Source organism: Phyllobates terribilis, unplaced genomic scaffold (assembly GCF_046119375.1).
Source record: "Phyllobates terribilis strain yellow unplaced genomic scaffold, ASM4611937v1 Scaffold_3445__1_contigs__length_78522, whole genome shotgun sequence".
Lineage (NCBI taxonomy): Eukaryota > Metazoa > Chordata > Amphibia > Anura > Dendrobatidae > Phyllobates > Phyllobates terribilis.
This window is the reverse complement of record NW_027366198.1, coordinates 34,111-51,256: the sequence shown is the minus strand read 5'-3', so window position 1 is coordinate 51,256 and position 17,146 is coordinate 34,111. Positions and strand designations below refer to the sequence as shown.

Below are 17,146 nucleotides of genomic sequence, written 5' to 3'. Positions count from 1 at the left end.
CAACCCTAACCCTAAAGTTTATTTTTTACGCCGTTCCTCGTGCAGTATAAGTGATTAGACGTCTTTATTCTTTGGGTCGGTGCGATTACAGCGATGCAAGATTCATATCGGGTTCTTATGATTGACAGCTGTCACACAATAAAAGACGCATTTTTTTGCAAAGACTAGTTTTTGCATCGCCATATTTTGAGAGCTATAATTTTTCCATATTTCGGCTGACAGAGTCATGTGATGGCTTGTTTTTTGTGGGACAAGTTGACGTTTTTATTGGTACCATTTTCGGGCATGTGACATTTTTTGATCGCTTTCTATTCCGATTTTTAGAAGGCAGAATAAATAAAAACCAACAATTCAGGAATTATTTTTTGTTTTTTGTTTTTAATGTCGTTCTGCATCTGGTAAAATTGATAAGGCAGCTTTATTCTTCGGGTCAGTACATTTACAGCGGTACTGCATTTATATATTTTTTTTAGATTTTGGCGCTTTTACACAATAAAAGCTATTTTATAGAAAAAAATAATTGTTTTTGCATAGCTTTATTCTGAGAGCTATAACTTTTTTATTTTTCGGTTGTTGGAGCTGTATGGCAGCTTGTTTTTTGCGGGACAAGATGACGTTTTCAGTGGTACAATTTTTATTTACATTCGTCTTTTTGATTCCATTTTTTGTTTGGCGGTATGATGATAAAACATCGCTTTATGTTTCGTTTTTTTGGGTTTTTTTACCATGTTCACTAAAGGGGTTAACTAGCAGGACAGCTCAGGTCGTTCCGGACGCGGCAATACCAAATATGTGTACTTTTATTGGTTTATTTTTTTTTCCCATAAGATTATTTATTTATGGGTACAATATATTTTTATTTTTATTTTATTATTTTTTTCATTTTTTAAAAAAATATTTTTACAATTTTTTTTTTTTACTTTCTGACATTTTTATTGTTTCACATTGTCCCACTATGGGACTTTCACTTTTTGTAGCCTGATCGCCTGCATGGCATAGAGAGCAGCAGCTCCCTATACCATGCAGCCTGTCAGCGCTGCACAGGGAGAAGTTACTTTGGTCGTGCACTGCGCATGACCAAAGCAACTTCCTGCCTCCTGGTGACCCGGATGTTGTCATGATGACGTCGGGTCACCATGGCAACATCCGGCACTGGACTCAGACGCCCCTGGACGCCAGCAGAGAAGGCAAGTATAGCGCTTACCTCCTCTTGTCACCGGAATGCTTCGATCGATTTTGATCACAGCATTTCGGGGGTTAATGTGCCGGGAGCGGTGCGGGACTACTCCCTGCACATAGCACAGGGTGTCAGCTGAAGGCGAAAGGGCGTCGTCGGGGTTTACAACGGCATATCCCCCCAGGCTATTTCTTTCTTTTGCAAACATTATGTAAGTAACCCTTGGAAAAAAAAAAAAAAAGTCTCTACTCTAATGCATCCGCCTTACAGGTTTAACTTCACTACTTGAGTGAATAGGCTGCATAGAGTATATATATTATTGTATTTGTCTGCACTGCCTTGAATTCTACTTATATGTACACTTTTTTGCACTTTTTCTGCTTACTAAATGTGTATATGTGCACATTGGCACTTTAATTATTGAAGGCTTCCTTAAATGTGTATACACACTTTGTTCAGCAACTATAGCACTTTACTAAAAAGGCATGTGCAATATTAGTTACAGATGTAATATACTATTATTTTAAATAGGGTGTTGATTGAATTTTTTGTAATAGCCAAGAGGGATGTATGTTTGTTGTGGGCTGTTTTGAAGGTTCCTGTTTTTTAACTTCTACTAGTATTTTTAAAAAATATTGAAATAAATTATTTATTTTACGAGTCTTTTCTCTTTTTGCTTCCTTATAACCGTGGGTTTATAGCCTGAGGTTTTTGTGTTGATAAATTTTGATTGGAGGTAATAATCTTTTTGACCTTTTTGGGATAACATAGCACAGGGTGTCAGCTGTAACAATCAGCTGACCCCCGGCGGCAATCTCGCCCGCACCGCTTGTGTGCGGGCGAAATCGCCAGGGAGTATTAATACGTATCAGGCCCATAAGGCCCAGGGCACAGATACGTACTAATATGCCCTGGGTCAGAAAGGGGTTAAGTGTCCATATGAATGATATACTGGATGTGGTCACTGCAGGAAGTGAGCAGGGACCGTGAGAGCCGCAATTTTCAAAGGGCAGAGATTGAGAAGGTCTTTTATTTTTTTATTCCATATGTAATCATTCCTAGATTCCCATCTCTCTGCTATATTTATTACAAATCGCAGAAAACCCATTTGATGTTAATTGTTTGGGCTTTTTTCATGCGCCGAGCATCACTCACGAGGAAAACAAGCTTCAAAGAACAAATGAGAGGAGACAGTCCATGCATTATGTATCACGGTGGCGTGTCATTACCAACCCCCTTGCTGCAGCACTCCCTAAATTCCCGACAATGTAGCAAAAACCTTGCCCACACGTCACGGCTCTGAGCTGACTAGTCCTGGTGTATCGTGAGGTTCCTTCCTTACATCTCTCCTCAATTATCTCGGCTTCTGTAAAATAGGCTGAGTCTAATGGGATGAAAAATGCGGCTGCAGAATAAATGTTCTCTGGCATTTATCTACTCTGTGATCACCGTTCCTAATCCAATCGTGGAGGCGTTCCTGGCCGTTACAAGGAATTAGAAGCATTACTAAAGTGTGATAGGCGAGGGTACAGCGCCTGTGCCTGTCATGGATTCTCAATAGAGGTGGCTGGGAATGGTCGCTCTCCACTGAAATGATCGGGAGGTGCACATACTTCCCACGAGAAAGCACTTGAATTGTCAAGGTCAATCTATTCTATAGCTGTAACTTTAGCCTTAAAGGAATTGATACTGTGGGTTACATCTGGTGCCTGGGGGGCAGTGTTTGGTATACTCTGTGTCCCTCTGAAGAAGCTATAAAAGTGAAACGCGTGTTTAGGAGAGTGGCAGGCACATAATGGGTAAGGCTCTCCTCAATACTGGCACTCAGGCACAAAATATGTAGAATTCACACTACACTAGGGATGAGCAAACCCCGTGGATTTTCGTTTTCAACCAAACTTTAGTCCAAAGTTCGGTTCGGGTACCAGAACTTGAACCCGAACCCCATAGAAGTCAATGGAGACACAAACTTTGCTGCTGTAAAATGGTCGTAGTAAGAGCTAGGGGTCTCTCTTTCTTAAAATGAACTTGTGAGTGTTCGGAGTTCAGCATTGGACACTAGGTGTCCGGTATGAATCCCAAACTTTACAGTTCGGGTTCGCTCATCTCTACACAACACTCATTATACTGTTGTACTAATAGATTACACGTATAGTCCATGTGATTGACTATACATTCATTGTTGAGGACGCTCTTGCAGATGTGTCTAATCTCTGATGTCACTCCATCTGGAGGCTGAATCTTGAACTAAGTGCTCTTGTAATACAGGGTTTAATACTACGCTAATAAAATATATACTGTATACTGTACAATAGCTTTATGACCCCGTTACACAGTTTTTGAGCACTTGAGCTGAAGTTCTTCAAGCTCAATTGGTGTTTTGCATAGTCTGAGGGGGCTATAGGTGTAATTCTGCTTAGATTTTGACTTCGATGTGTGTTGCCGTTACATTGGCATAATACTTTGTTCCATGTACAATATTATGTAGAACAGAGTTTTGATTCTAAATGGACTGTAGATAAAACAGTAGGTCCTGGAACAGTACCAATACACATGCTCTGTAACTAGCCATCCACTCTTTTGGAGTGGACGATTCCTCATTATCAGCATTCTGTCAGCACTATAGGTCCTGGGACATCCTTTCTCTCATTACTCAGCATGCATTGCTTCTGCCATTGCTTAATGAGATGCCTACAATTAACTGAAAGGCTGCATCTCTGTTATGCCTGCATATACAGTTTGACAGGGAGGAGCAGAGAGACAAAGGCCAAGCCCCACTTCCGGTAATCCATATAGGGGGGTTTCTGCTGCTAGAGACAAATTACACTTGGACAGAAGGGAGACCCTAGCGGCCGACACTTATGTTATCTAACCCCTGAAAAGTAACTCCAACTTAATTGAACTTCATAAAGGGATTTTGCACATTATCTATCGAATAAGATCAAGTACAGCGACCATTTAATTTGTATTAGGGTTCAACTCACCTGCAAACACCATGGGTTTCGCAGGCTTAAAGCCAGGCAGAGGCTCCACTGGCTGCTTCAGTAAATGCACAGTGTCTCTTATTTGTGCTTCCTGTACGTCATTCATCCCAGCGATTAGATAACCTACTTGCTCAGCATATCTAGGAAACAATGAGAGTAATATAACATCACAATTAGTGCAGATTCAAATTCTACATTGAATATCAGGTACAAATCTACCATAAAAGAAGGTAGCAACGGCTCTGGGACCCAGCACTGCATGTGTTCACTACAGCTATATACAGCTGGCACTAGAGGGCGCTCACTGGAGACAGACTTCTACTGCTGCGGTTGGGTCCAATATTAGCTGTACATAATCACATGTCAACAGCTCCCCCTGGTGGTGGCTGCATGCAGCAAAATAGTATTTCATCAAGTTACATTCATTTAAGTCAGAAATGCTGTGAGATTAGTCAACACTGAATTTTGGATCTAAAACTAATTTGGATCCAGCAACATATTTGTTGATAACTTCCCAGAGCCTAAATACCACATCAGAGAGCTCTACTAATCGCACTGTAACAAGCTGAGAACCATCGTGCGGCCACAACAGATTTGTATTGAATGGCAATAAAAACACAAAATTGTATTTTAATTTTCAGAACTTTCCATAACACAATATTGACATTTTATTTGCTTTAATAACAGAATCCCCTTTTCGCTCTGCACTCTCCTGGGCACCAAACATACATGTATTTTCATAGAAAGCAGCACCAACAGGAGCGTCACTACTGGACGCAGGATTAGAGTGCCATCTAGTGGCACTAAAAGAATATTCCTAGTGTGCTAAAATGTCTATTATATCCTGCACAGGGTCATACACAATTTGAAATGCTTTGGAAAAAATTACTTTAAAAAAATGATGAAAAAACCCTTTTAAAAAGGCACAGAATGCCATAAGAAAAAAGAACAAAGAGAAGAAGTGGTGCTGAGATGGGCCGGCTGCAGTTTATGCAGATCCTTGGGTGACAAAGTGCATGTGGGATAATCGTCACTTTTACAATTTTTTTAATCTCTTTTTTTTCCAGTAGATTTGCTGTATCTGGGCTTTTTTTTGCAGTTAGAGCTGTAGTTTTTATAAGTATTTTCTGATCTCTTTTTATTACTTTTCTTGGTGAGGCAAAGTGAACAAAAAAAAATCCAGAGATTCTGCCGTTTCATCTTTTTCATTCCATCACCCACACGATTGGATTTATACAAGATATTTTTTTTACTTTTAACACAAACAGATGTGGAGAAGCCAAAAATGATGTAACGGGAGAATTTAACTTTGCAGGCTCAGGTCGCCGAAAACATACAATCGCTTTACCGCTACAGTGTAGAGTAAAATTACCAATCTGATATTAAATCCGGATATGGAATGGGCTTCATAATTGTACAATCATGGAAGACATGGAGGCCTTCAGTAGGATCCTTGGCTGTCAAGACAATGCCATTGCCACATAACACTCATATGATTGATGATATGACATGGCTTTATAACTGATGGGGAGCCGTACCCCACTTATTCTCAGAAAGAGGGGGATGCTTTCTTTGCCTGCACAGCGGCACTCTAAGGCTATGTGCCCACGATGCAGAAATGCTCCGGATTTTTCCTGAGCGTTTCTGCATCTCCCTGGCAGAAAAAACACACGCGGATTTTACATACGTTTTTTTCGGCCAGGGACAAGAGTTTTTCACGCGTTTTGCACATGTGATTTCGCATGCGGGTTATCAAGCGCTTTCCAAGCGATTTTAACATCACTTGGAAAAGTGCTTGACAACTTGGTCACACTATATAAATCCATGCAACCGGCTTTTATTATAGTGTGACCAAGTTAGTTTAAAAAAAAAGAATAAAAATGGTAAAAAATAAAAAAACACATTATACTTACCTTCCGATGGCCCCCGGTCTCCTTATCCGATGTGACCCGTTACATCACTAAATGACGTCATGGAAGGTCCTTTTAGACCATCGCGAGCCGCTGGGGAGCCAAGACGCATCAATAAGGAGACCGGGGGCCATCAGAAGGTGAGTATAAGGTTTATTTTTTATTTTAAATTCTTTTTTCTTTTTTTACAGGTACTAATGGTACCCGGGTCTGGAGGAGAGTCTCCTCTTCACCAGACCCGGGTACCATCCACACATTGAATCGCTTAATATCCGCATGTGCACATGTAGTCATGCGGATATTAAGCGATTCAATGCACGTCAATGGCGGCAAAAACGCCGCGCTTACGCAAAATAATTGGTAGTGCTGCGGATTTTTCCGAAATGATAATCCGCAGCAGAAATTTCCGCAGCATGTGCACAGCACATGCGGATCATCATTGGGGAACATTGCAGACCTTCTACCAAGCGTTTTTTAAGCGTTTCTGCGGCGGAATTGCGGCTGCGGAAAAGCTTAAAAACGCACAGTGGGCACACAGCCTTACGCGGTGAAATGAGCTGCATCTGGATCTCGTCCACCTAAAGGGACTGTCAGCACAGAATGACTGTTCAAACTAAGTCCCAACTCTAGTTGCTTCATGGCGGCGCCAATCATTTATATACACCTTCCCACCTGCTTGTTTTCCCTCTATCCACACCCTCCTCTTCTTTGATTGACAGCTCTGGCTTCATAGAACCAGAGAAGGAAGGAGACAGAGGTAAAACAAGCAGGTGGGAAGGTGTATATAAATGATTGGCCAACGCCGTGATCCACGGAGCGCTTGTGCTTGGTTTCAACAGCCAGTCTGTGCTGACAGTCCCTTTAAAATCAGTGTTTCCCAAACTCCAGTCCTCACGGCCCCCCACAGGTCATGTTTTCAGGATTTCCATAGTATTGCACAGGTGAGAGAATTCCTGATTTCTTGATGATACTTTCATCACATGTGTAATACTGAGGAAATCCTGAAAACATGACCTGTTGGGGGGAAAACCTGACCTGTTGGGGGCCATGAGGACTGGAGTTTGGGAAACACTGCTTTAAATGGAGCGTTGCTGCAGTTTTATTATTCAGCGATTAGCAGGATCCCCCAACAATTTCTTAAGCAATGAGAAAATGCAGTCCCTAATGATGTCCTCTGACAATAAGCAGATCACGGACAGCAGATGCATTGGGTTCTGCATTTCTTGGAGAATGGGATGGGGCAGCTTCTGTCTTCTCAGTGATACAATCAGGAAGGAGATGCAGCGTGAGACAATCCCTGTCTAGATCTTTGATCTTATCATCAATACAGAGGGCTGATTGGTGAAGACAGAGGGAAAGGCTAATAAAATTATAAAAAAAAAACTTAGTTTTTCGCCTTGGGTCAATATGCCAACCTCATTGACTTCATAGCACTTGCCAGAGTGGGCAGACACGATTGAATTGCCTTTACACACGTCGCCTCCACACAGGGCGATGCTGGCTACGACGCCTCTGTACTGATCAAACGTTGAGTCAAACAGCAGGGCTTTAAGAGGGCTGCCCTTTTCAATCTTGGCACTAAAACACAAAAATAAGACATCCTGTTAAGGGGTATAAAGGTAAGTAAACCACGTTCAGTCCAGGGTGATGAATTCAAAAAGACAAAGTTTATTCCGCCATGACATAACGTTTCGACCTGTTATAGGTCTTTATCAAGTATATACAAAGACATACAGGGATACTGATCCCCTTTAAGGAAAATCAGTGGCCAGAACCCTTTAAATTCCCCTTAAATGGTCCAAAACTGAAACTGTGGGAACAATAGAATCCACTTAGGGTTCAGCAAACTTACAGTCAAGAGTTTGATAAAATTATCTACACCCTTGTGTCTCCGGAAAGCATAGCATACATTCACGTGCTGAAAATGCCGACCAATGCTGGAGTGAGTAGAGGTCTGCAGCTTGTGACACTCCTGCTGTAGTGAAACTACAGGTCCCAGCAGGCTGACGGTCTCTCATCAAGTTATGCTGGGAGCCGCAGTTTCACAAATAGTGCTAGAGGATCCATGTCAGAAATATGAGGCTGTCACTAGGGTTTCTCCCACAAATATATAATCGGACGTGGAGAGGATCTGCACGTGGATGAGCCCTATTCTCTATCTGTGAACATACTACTCTCCTTCACTCAGATTCTAAGTGGCTCTGCAGCGCATCTGTGCAGAGCAAGCTGTCAATCAAAATCCGGGCCGGGTTTACAGCCGTCGCCCCATATATAGTGATATAGTGAGGTTAATTTTCTCCCGGTACCTGCACTATCAATAAGGCGGCCGGGCAACATTGTAACAATATTTATCTGCAGATTAACCCTATACCTGCAGGTACATAACATTTTCCAAGGTGACAGGTTCACTTTAATAAAGAGAAGATGGATAGAGCATCATTGAAACCTGGCTCACCCCCTCCGACACGGCCTCTCCTGCTGCAGTTTCATACGGCGGATTCCACCTCTCCCACACCCCCCGCCCCACCGGCAAACACGGTGGAGGAATAGGTTTCCTCCTCTCAGATAGCTGCTCCTTCACGCATATCCCACTGCCACCCTCAATTACTCTCCCCTCTTTTGAAGTGCACTGCGTGCGCATCTACTCCCCCTCCATCCTCCAACTGTCTGTCCTCTACCGCCCCCCAGGATCAACCACCACTTTCTTTGACCTCTTCACCACTTGGCTATTTCATTTCCTCTCCGTTGACATCCCCACTATCCTCATGGGCGACTTCAACATCCCCATTGACACTTCCCTCTCAGCTGCCTCTAAGCTTCTATCCCTCACTTCCTCCTTCGGTCTTACTCAGTGGTCTTCCACACCCACCGACAAAGACGGCCACACAGTGGACCTCATCTTCACCCGCCTCTGTTCCCTATCTAACCTCTCTAACTCACCTCTCCCTCTCTCTGACCACAACCTACTTACATTCTCTACCCTCTCCTCTCCAGGGCAACAATCCCCACTCCACAAACTTGCATACCCTTGCAGAAATCTCAAACACCTTGACCTACACTCACTCTCTGAATCCTTTCTCCCTCTTACAGACATTAGTTCCTTACATGATGCAGATGTTGCTGCCACTTTATACAACACCACAACAGCTGCAGCTCTCGATTCAGTCGCCCCCCTCACACATACCAAAGCTCGCACAATCAACAGGCAACCCTGGCACACCGGCCTAACTAAAGAACTGCGACGGGCCTCCAGGGTTGCTGAGCGTAGATGGAAAAGGTCCCACTCCAATGAGCACTTCATCGCATTCAAACAGTCCCTCACTACCTTCAAGTCCACACTCACGGCAGCAATACAAACATACTTCTCATCTCTCATATCCTCCCTGTCTCACAACCCCAAACAACTATTCAACACCTTCAATTCTCTCCTCCGTCCCCCAGTGCCTTCTCCCTCTCCTCTTATTTCAGCAGAAGACTTTGCCTCGTTCTTCAAGCAGAAGATTGACACCATCAGACAAAGCTTTTGCCTAAAGCCCCCACTGCCCCTCCCCACACCTACTCAACCCTCCTCCTCCAAAACTACCTTCTCCACCATTACGGAAGATCAACTTTCCTCTTTACTCTCCAAATCACACCTCACCACCTGTAAACTTGACCCAATCCCGTCCCACCTCATCCCAAACCTTACCATTATCTTCATCCCACCCCTAGCCCACCTCTTCAACCTGTCACTAACAACTGGTGTCTTCCTCTCATGCTTCAAACATGCCTCAAACACACTCATCCTCAAAAAGCCCTCCCTTGACCCATCCTCTCTGTCTAGCTATCACCCCATATCACTTCTCCCCTATGCCTCAAAACTACTGGATCAACACGTCCATTCTGAGCTGTCCTCCCACCTCTCCTCCTGCTCCCTCTTCGACCGCCTACAATCTGGTCTCTGACCGCACCATTCTACTGAAACTGCACTGACTAAAGTCACCAACGACCTACTAACCGCCAAATCTAAGTGACACTACTCTGTCCTCCTCCTCCTTGACCTGTCATCTACCTTCGACACAGTGGACTAATCCCTCTTACTACAAACTCTCTCATCTCTCGGTATCACAGACTTGGCCCTATCCTGGATCTCCTCATACCTAACAGACAGAAGATTCAGTGTCTCCCACTCACACACCACCTCCTCATCTTGCCCCCTATCTGTCGGTGTCCCCCAAGGTTCAGTTCTAGGACCCCTGCTCTTCTCCATCTACACCTTAGGCCTGGGACAGCTCAGAGTCTCATGGCTTTCATTATCACCTCTATGCTGATGACACACAGATCTACCTCTCTGGACCTGATATCACCTCCTTACTAACCAAAATCCCACAATGTCTGTCGGCTATTTCATCCTTCTTCTCTGCTAGATTTCTAAAACTTAACATGAACAAAACAGAATTCATCATCTTTCCGCCATCTCATTCAACCCCCCCCAACTGACCTATCTATCAACGTCAATGGCTGCCCACTCTCCCCAGTCCCTCAGGCTCGCTGCCTTGGCGTAACCATGGACTCTGAACTCTCCTTCAAACCACATATACAAGCCCTTTCCACTTCCTGCCGACTCCAACTCAAAAATATCTCCCGGATCCGCACATTCCTCAACCATGAATCTGCAAAAACACTAGTGCACGCCCTCATCATCTCCCGCCTCGACTACTGCAACCTCCTGCTCTGTGGCCTCCCTTCCAACACTCTCGCACCCCTCCAATCCATCCTAAACTCTGCTGCCCGACTAATCCACCTGTCCCCCCGCTATTCCCCGTCTCTCCTCTCTGTCAGTCTCTTCACTGGCTCCCCATTGCCCAGAGACTCCAGTTCAAAACCCTAGCCATGACATACAAAGCCATTCACAACCTGTCTCCTCCATATATCTCTGACCTAGTCTCTCGCTACATACCCGCACGCAACCTCCAATCCTCACAAGATCTCCTTCTCTACTCCTCTCTGATCATATGATCATTTTTTTTTAACACTCAAAACCCCTATGGATATTTATGGTTACTAAAGGATTCCTTTCCCATTCTTTTGACAGCTCTTCTTTAGGTGTGGACACAGACCGGCATCCGGCATAAAGACATCTGGAGACTTTTCCTTTTTCTGTGATATTGGATAATCTTGTTCATTTCTAATGCTTTAAATCTTTCAAATTCTTTCCGAAAATTGTATCATAAAGGGACTTTCTCAGGTCAGTTTTGCTTGTGGTTGTGTTACCATTATTTGTGCCAAATGTATCAAAGTGTTGTTTGATAAATGTTTATGTAGCACTTCTATCTATCTTTATTTATTTATTTTACTCACTTATATAGCGCCATTAATGTCTGTAAAGCACTGAGGAATTATCATCACTGTCCCCATCGGGGCTCACAATCTACATTCCCTATCAGTATGTCTTTAGAGTGTGGGAGAAAAACGGAGAACCCAGAGGAAACCCACACAAACACGGGGAGAACATACAAACTCCTTGCAGATGTTGTTCTTGGTGGGATTTGAACCCAGTTAGCAACAATGCTAACCACTGAGCCACCGTGTATCTTTATCCACTTTTAACGTCACCCGTCGTTCTTAGACCTATGTAGCTTACCAAGCCCAATTTCTAAAAGTTGCAAGAGTGGTGTAAAATAGGAAGCTGCACATTTTTTTGCGCAAAAATGATGCGTCACAAAATAGTTTTGTTTTTGTTTTTTTAACACCAAAAATTGATGTAAGTTCCTTGCTACATTGCCCCTTTTCCAGCCAAATTTTGTAGAAAAAAAATAAAAGACAAGGTACAGACAGCGGAGTTAAATTTGCCTACAGGAATGATATTGATCTGGAGCGCATCGTACCCAGATACAGTTGTGGCACCCCAGAGGGTCTGGTTGCCACAGTGGTGTTGCTTCCCTTAAAAGAGGTAATACCATGTCTGGAGGCAAGTGGGGGTTTCCTGGTCAGGAACACTATACATGCAACACTTTCCTGGCTCCAGGCCAGCAAGGGGAGCTCCTCCCCTTGGCAACTGGATCTGGAGGCGGGGTTAGTAGAGTTCAGTGTGAGGAGTCGAGTTTAGGACACTGAAGAGAGAGGAGCTAGGGACTGGAGCTGGAGATAGCTCGTCCTAGCTGGACTACACAAGGAACCAGACACCGGAGTCCGCGGCTGTGGGACCCTTCAGGCCCAGCAGCAGATACCGCGGGGCAGGAGATTGCAGGTCTCCTGGCCCCATCAGACGCCCAGAGGCTCAGCAGCACCGAGGGACCAGCACCGCCACGGAGGAGCGAGGCATCCACAAGGCCTGAGCTGCCAGCCATACGGGTGAGCACAGCACGTTACACTCAGGGACGTGGGCTACAACACAGCTTCAAGCAGAATAGCCAAAAGAGTATAGTGAGAACGGCAGGCCTACAACTCCACCTGGCCAAGGGGACTCTATGCTTGCTCCCAGACCGACCGGACCCTTATTACTAGCCAGTACTCCCGTTGGGGCCTGTATAATTGCCACGAGTAAAGACCCTGGGACTGCACTATCTGACTCCGTGTCATTACTGACTACCTGCACCATAGCTACCTTCATCTACACTCGCTGCCCTGGAGCTACACTCTTCCTGTGGGGAGTTACACTACCTTAGCTGCTATACCACCAGCTTCAGAGGAGTGTTCCGCAGCGGCAGTTCCTATTGACCGCATTCCACAGGTGGCGTAGTCGAACATTAAACACCTTTACACATAGACTACCCTTGGTTTGACCGCCCTGGGTCACGGACCGGGTCGTCGCCACGGTGACTACAACCCTCAGCGTCTACAGACCCGGATCCGGGTACCCCATGGCCCAGGGGGCGAGTCAACTTTGGCGCAGTCGGCAGGATTACGTGCCCGTTACCATCGGGTACTGTGCCCCTTCACGTACTGTGTTGCATACCGTGGTGAAGTTTTCCCGCCAATTACCGCTGTTTCCCGCCATTGGCCGCCATTTCCGGATCGCCACGCGGGAAGAAGAGGGGCATAACCGCTGGAAGCGCGCGAAGCCCAAGCCACGCCTCACGCACTGACGCAGCGCCAGGTCCTGGAAGGAGCCCCAGCGAGCACTGACGTCAGAATCAAGCGACGCCAGGTCCTCAAAGGAGACCATCGCCTGCGGAACTGCGGCCTACGGAAGCAAAGTGAAAGAAGGTAGGCCATGGTTCACTAGGGAGGAGGAAGACGCCCAATATGGAGGGAACTTCAGCCGCAGGCGCGGCCGCTGCCGCGGTAATGCCAATCTCCATGCCGGTGGCGGCGTGGTTGCCCCAGTGCTCAGGAGAGTCACACACCTTGAGTGACTTTAAAGATAGACTGAGCAGCTTATTTAAAGTGTATCCCCTGTCCGAGGAGCAGAAAGTGAGCATCCTCATAGGTCAGTTAATTGGCGCAGCCCAGAGAGAAGTGAAGTCCTGGTCAGCCAGAGACAAAGGGACTGTGAAAGAGATACTGGCCCGCCTAAAGGACACTTTTGACACCCGTACTACAGAAGAGATAAAAATGAAGTTTTATGGGTGCAAACAACGGGCGCAGGACAGTGTACGGGACTATGCTTTAAACCTACAGGAGGCGCTGAGGGCCATCAAACAGGTAGACCCCGGCAGTGTGCGAGATGAGAACAGACTGTTAACTGAGCAGTTTATTGAGGGTCTACTGTTCAGTGCCCACCGAACCCAGCTACGCATAATGGCTCTGCAAAATCCTGATCTGGACTTTGCACAATTTAAAGACAGAGCCATCCGGGTGCTGCGAGAGTCAACACCAGGTGGCGCTACATCTCACCGGCACCCAGCAATCACCTACCACCAGGAGGTGGTACCCTTTTCCCCAGAGCCTGTAGGAGCTGATGCACAGACTCTGGACAATGCCCCGTCTACAGACCTGCACCTTCAGGTCCAAGAACTGACTAAAAGTGTAGCTGCGCTAACAAAAACTGTGCAGTCCTTGCAGGTGTCCCCCAAAGAGAAGATCCAGCTGGCTTCCAGTCTGGAGGACGTCCCGTGGCGGGAACAGAGGAGGATTCCACCAACCAGAGGGAGGAACAGTGACCGCTATGACCAGGACGGACAACCCATCTGCCGCCGCTGTCACCAGCCAGGACATTATGCAAGGTACTGTCATTTAAACGAGCAAAACCTGGGGCAGAGGGCCAACCCCCAGGCGTAAGACCACCAGGCCCACACAGCTGGCGAGACAAGTATGTGGGGGGACGACCGGTCCTACCTGTCGTGCTCGATGGCATTCCAATGAGCGCGTTGCTGGACACTGGATCCCAGGTGACCACTATCACCTACATTCTTTACAAATGATACTGGACTGATTCGGACATTACCCGCCATCCAGATGAACGGTTAAGCATCTATGCCAGCAATGGTCAGCCCGTACCTCAAGTGGGGTTTAAAGAAGTGACCATAAAGGTTGGCAAAGTGGAATTGCCGGCGCAAGGAATGATAATTGTTGACATTGATCGCCGAGAAAGTCATCCCATGATAACCTTAGGCACTAATGTCATTGAAAATTGTCTTTCAGAAATTATTGTCTTGTTACAGAAGGTTGCGGAAACCTCCAGTTCCAGTCAGCAGCGGGTTCTGCAGAGAGAGATCAGAGCCCTGATGAGACGACAACAGGTAGAACTGTCTGGTGGTGAAATTGGCAGTGTCAGGATGAGTGACCCATTCCCTATTGCCATGCCCCCAAGAAGTGAAATGCTGATATGGTGCCGGGCAGCAATCGGTCTCCGGTGTAGAGATTACCAGGCCCTGGTAGAGCCCATCTACTCCAACAGTAGGCCCACCATTTTGACAGCCAGGGGGGTGGTTGATGTTCGCCATGGGAGGGTGCCCGTCCACATCCTGAATATTGGGGAAAAAGAAGTCCATTTGCCCCGGTATGCTACCCTGGCCAAACTATTCACTGTCAGCCACAATTCTATAAAGACAGTGGAACCCTTGCCTCCATCCAAACAGGCGGAGGATAATGGCTCCAAGGGACAGATGGAGAACTGGTGTCAGAAGCTGCATGTGGGCACTGACTCAACCCCTCAACACCAAAAACATGGAGTATACCGGGTGGTGCAGGAGTATGAAAGGGTCTTCAGCAAACACCCGCTCGACTTCGGGCAGGTGAAAGGGGTTCAACACCATATCCCCACGGAAAACCACCCACCCATTAAAGAGGGGTACCGGCCTGTACCCCCTGCACACTACCAAAATACCAAAGGGATGTTACGAGAGATGAAAGAGGCTGGGGTGACAAGAGACAGTTGTAGCCCCTGGGCAGCTCCATTAGTTCTTGTAAAGAAAAAGTATGGCACAATGAGAATGTGTGTAGACTACAGGCAAATTAACCGCATCACACACAAAGATGAATACCCATTACCCAGGATTGAGGAGTCACTAGCTGCATTAAGATCTGCTAATTATTTCTCTACTTTGGATCTCACTAGTGGGTATTGGCAGGTTCCTGTGGCAGATAAAGAAAAGACCGCATTCACAACCCCGATGGGCCTCAGCGAGTTCAACTGCATACCATTCGGGCTCTGCAACGCCCCAGGAACCTTCCAGCGGTTGATGGAGTGCTGTCTAGGACATAAGAACTTCGAGATAGTCCTGCTTTACCTGGATGACGTCATCGTATACTCCAAGTCCTATGAAGATCACCTGAAGCACCTGGCAGAGGTGTTTGAAGCCCTAGCTGGTTTTGGCCTAAAGGTGAAGCCGTCAAAGTGCCACCTGTTGAAGCCCAAGGTGCAGTACCTAGGTCATGTGGTAAGCGCTGAAGGTGTAGCACCAGACCCTGACAAGGTCACAGTAATCAAGGACTGGCCAAGACCCTCCACTATCAAGGAAGTGCAGCAGTTCCTCGGGTTGGTGGGCTACTACCGAAGATTTATCCAAGGCTTCACCAAGATGGCGGCACCCATGCAGGACCTCCTAGTAGGCCAGTCCAGGAAGGCCAAAAACCCGAAGCCTCCATTCAAATGGGATAAGCTGGAAGACGAATCCTTCAGCAGGCTGAAAATGTCTCTCACGGGAGACGAGATACTGGCCTACCCTGACTATGGCCAACCCTTCATACTCCATAAAGACGCAAGTAATGTGGGGCTAGGAGCGGTGCTGTCCCAGATACAGCAAGGCAGAGAAAGAGTGATTGCCTATGCTAGCAGGAAGCTCCGCCCCACAGAAAGGAACCCCGAAAACTACAGCTCCTTCAAGTTGGAGTTCCTCGCCGTAGTTTGGGCTGTGACAGAGCGCTTCAAGCATTATCTCGCCTCCTCCAAATTCACCGTCTTCACGGATAATAACCCGCTGACGCACCTGGACACTGCAAAACTTGGTGCGCTGGAACAAAGATGGATGGCCCGACTGTCTAATTATGAGTTCACCATCAAGTACCGGGCTGGGCGCAAGAATGCAAATGCTGATGCGCTGTCCAGGATGCCTAACTTGCCAGATGGGGGAGAAGACCCGGAGGAGCTGGAAGAGATAGAGATCCCCGCTTTCCACCGCCATGGGATAACTCAGCGCTCACATTGTGTGAAGAACAGGTGCTCTGCCAACAGGGAGGCCACATTTAATGCATTGCCCCACCATGGATGGGCAGAAACACAAGATAGTGACCCAGCTGTCCGCCTAGTCAAGGAGTTGCTGACACGAGCTGACTCGTACCCTGATCCAGATGCTCCAGAGGAGACCAAACAGCTGTGGAAGGAGAAGGGCAAGCTCTTCATCTATGAAGGGAAGCTGTGTCGAAGAGCCATCAACTCCCGGACACATGAATTGGTCTGGCAGGTGGTAGTCCCGAGGTGGGATGCGTCAATGGTCTTCGAAGCGTACCACGATAGAGCAGGACACTTCGGATGGAAGAAGCTGGAAGTCCTGCTACGTGAACGGTTCTATTGGGCTGGCATGAGGAAAGCAATCGAGAGGTGGTGTCGAGAATGCGGACCATGCAACCTGAGAAGAATAGACCGTGACAGCCAGAGGGCTCCTCTGCAGCCCATCATCACCAAACAGCCACTTGAACTGGTAGCCTTGGAC

The 17,146-nt window shown here is 46.5% G+C and overlaps 1 pseudogene; it reads right to left on the bottom strand.

The window, feature by feature from the left end:
- The window catches only part of LOC141247951 (translation factor GUF1, mitochondrial-like), a 38,247-nt pseudogene extending 24,267 nt beyond the window's left edge, over nucleotides 1-13,980 (bottom strand).
- Between the last annotated feature and the right edge of the window lie 3,166 nt (nucleotides 13,981-17,146).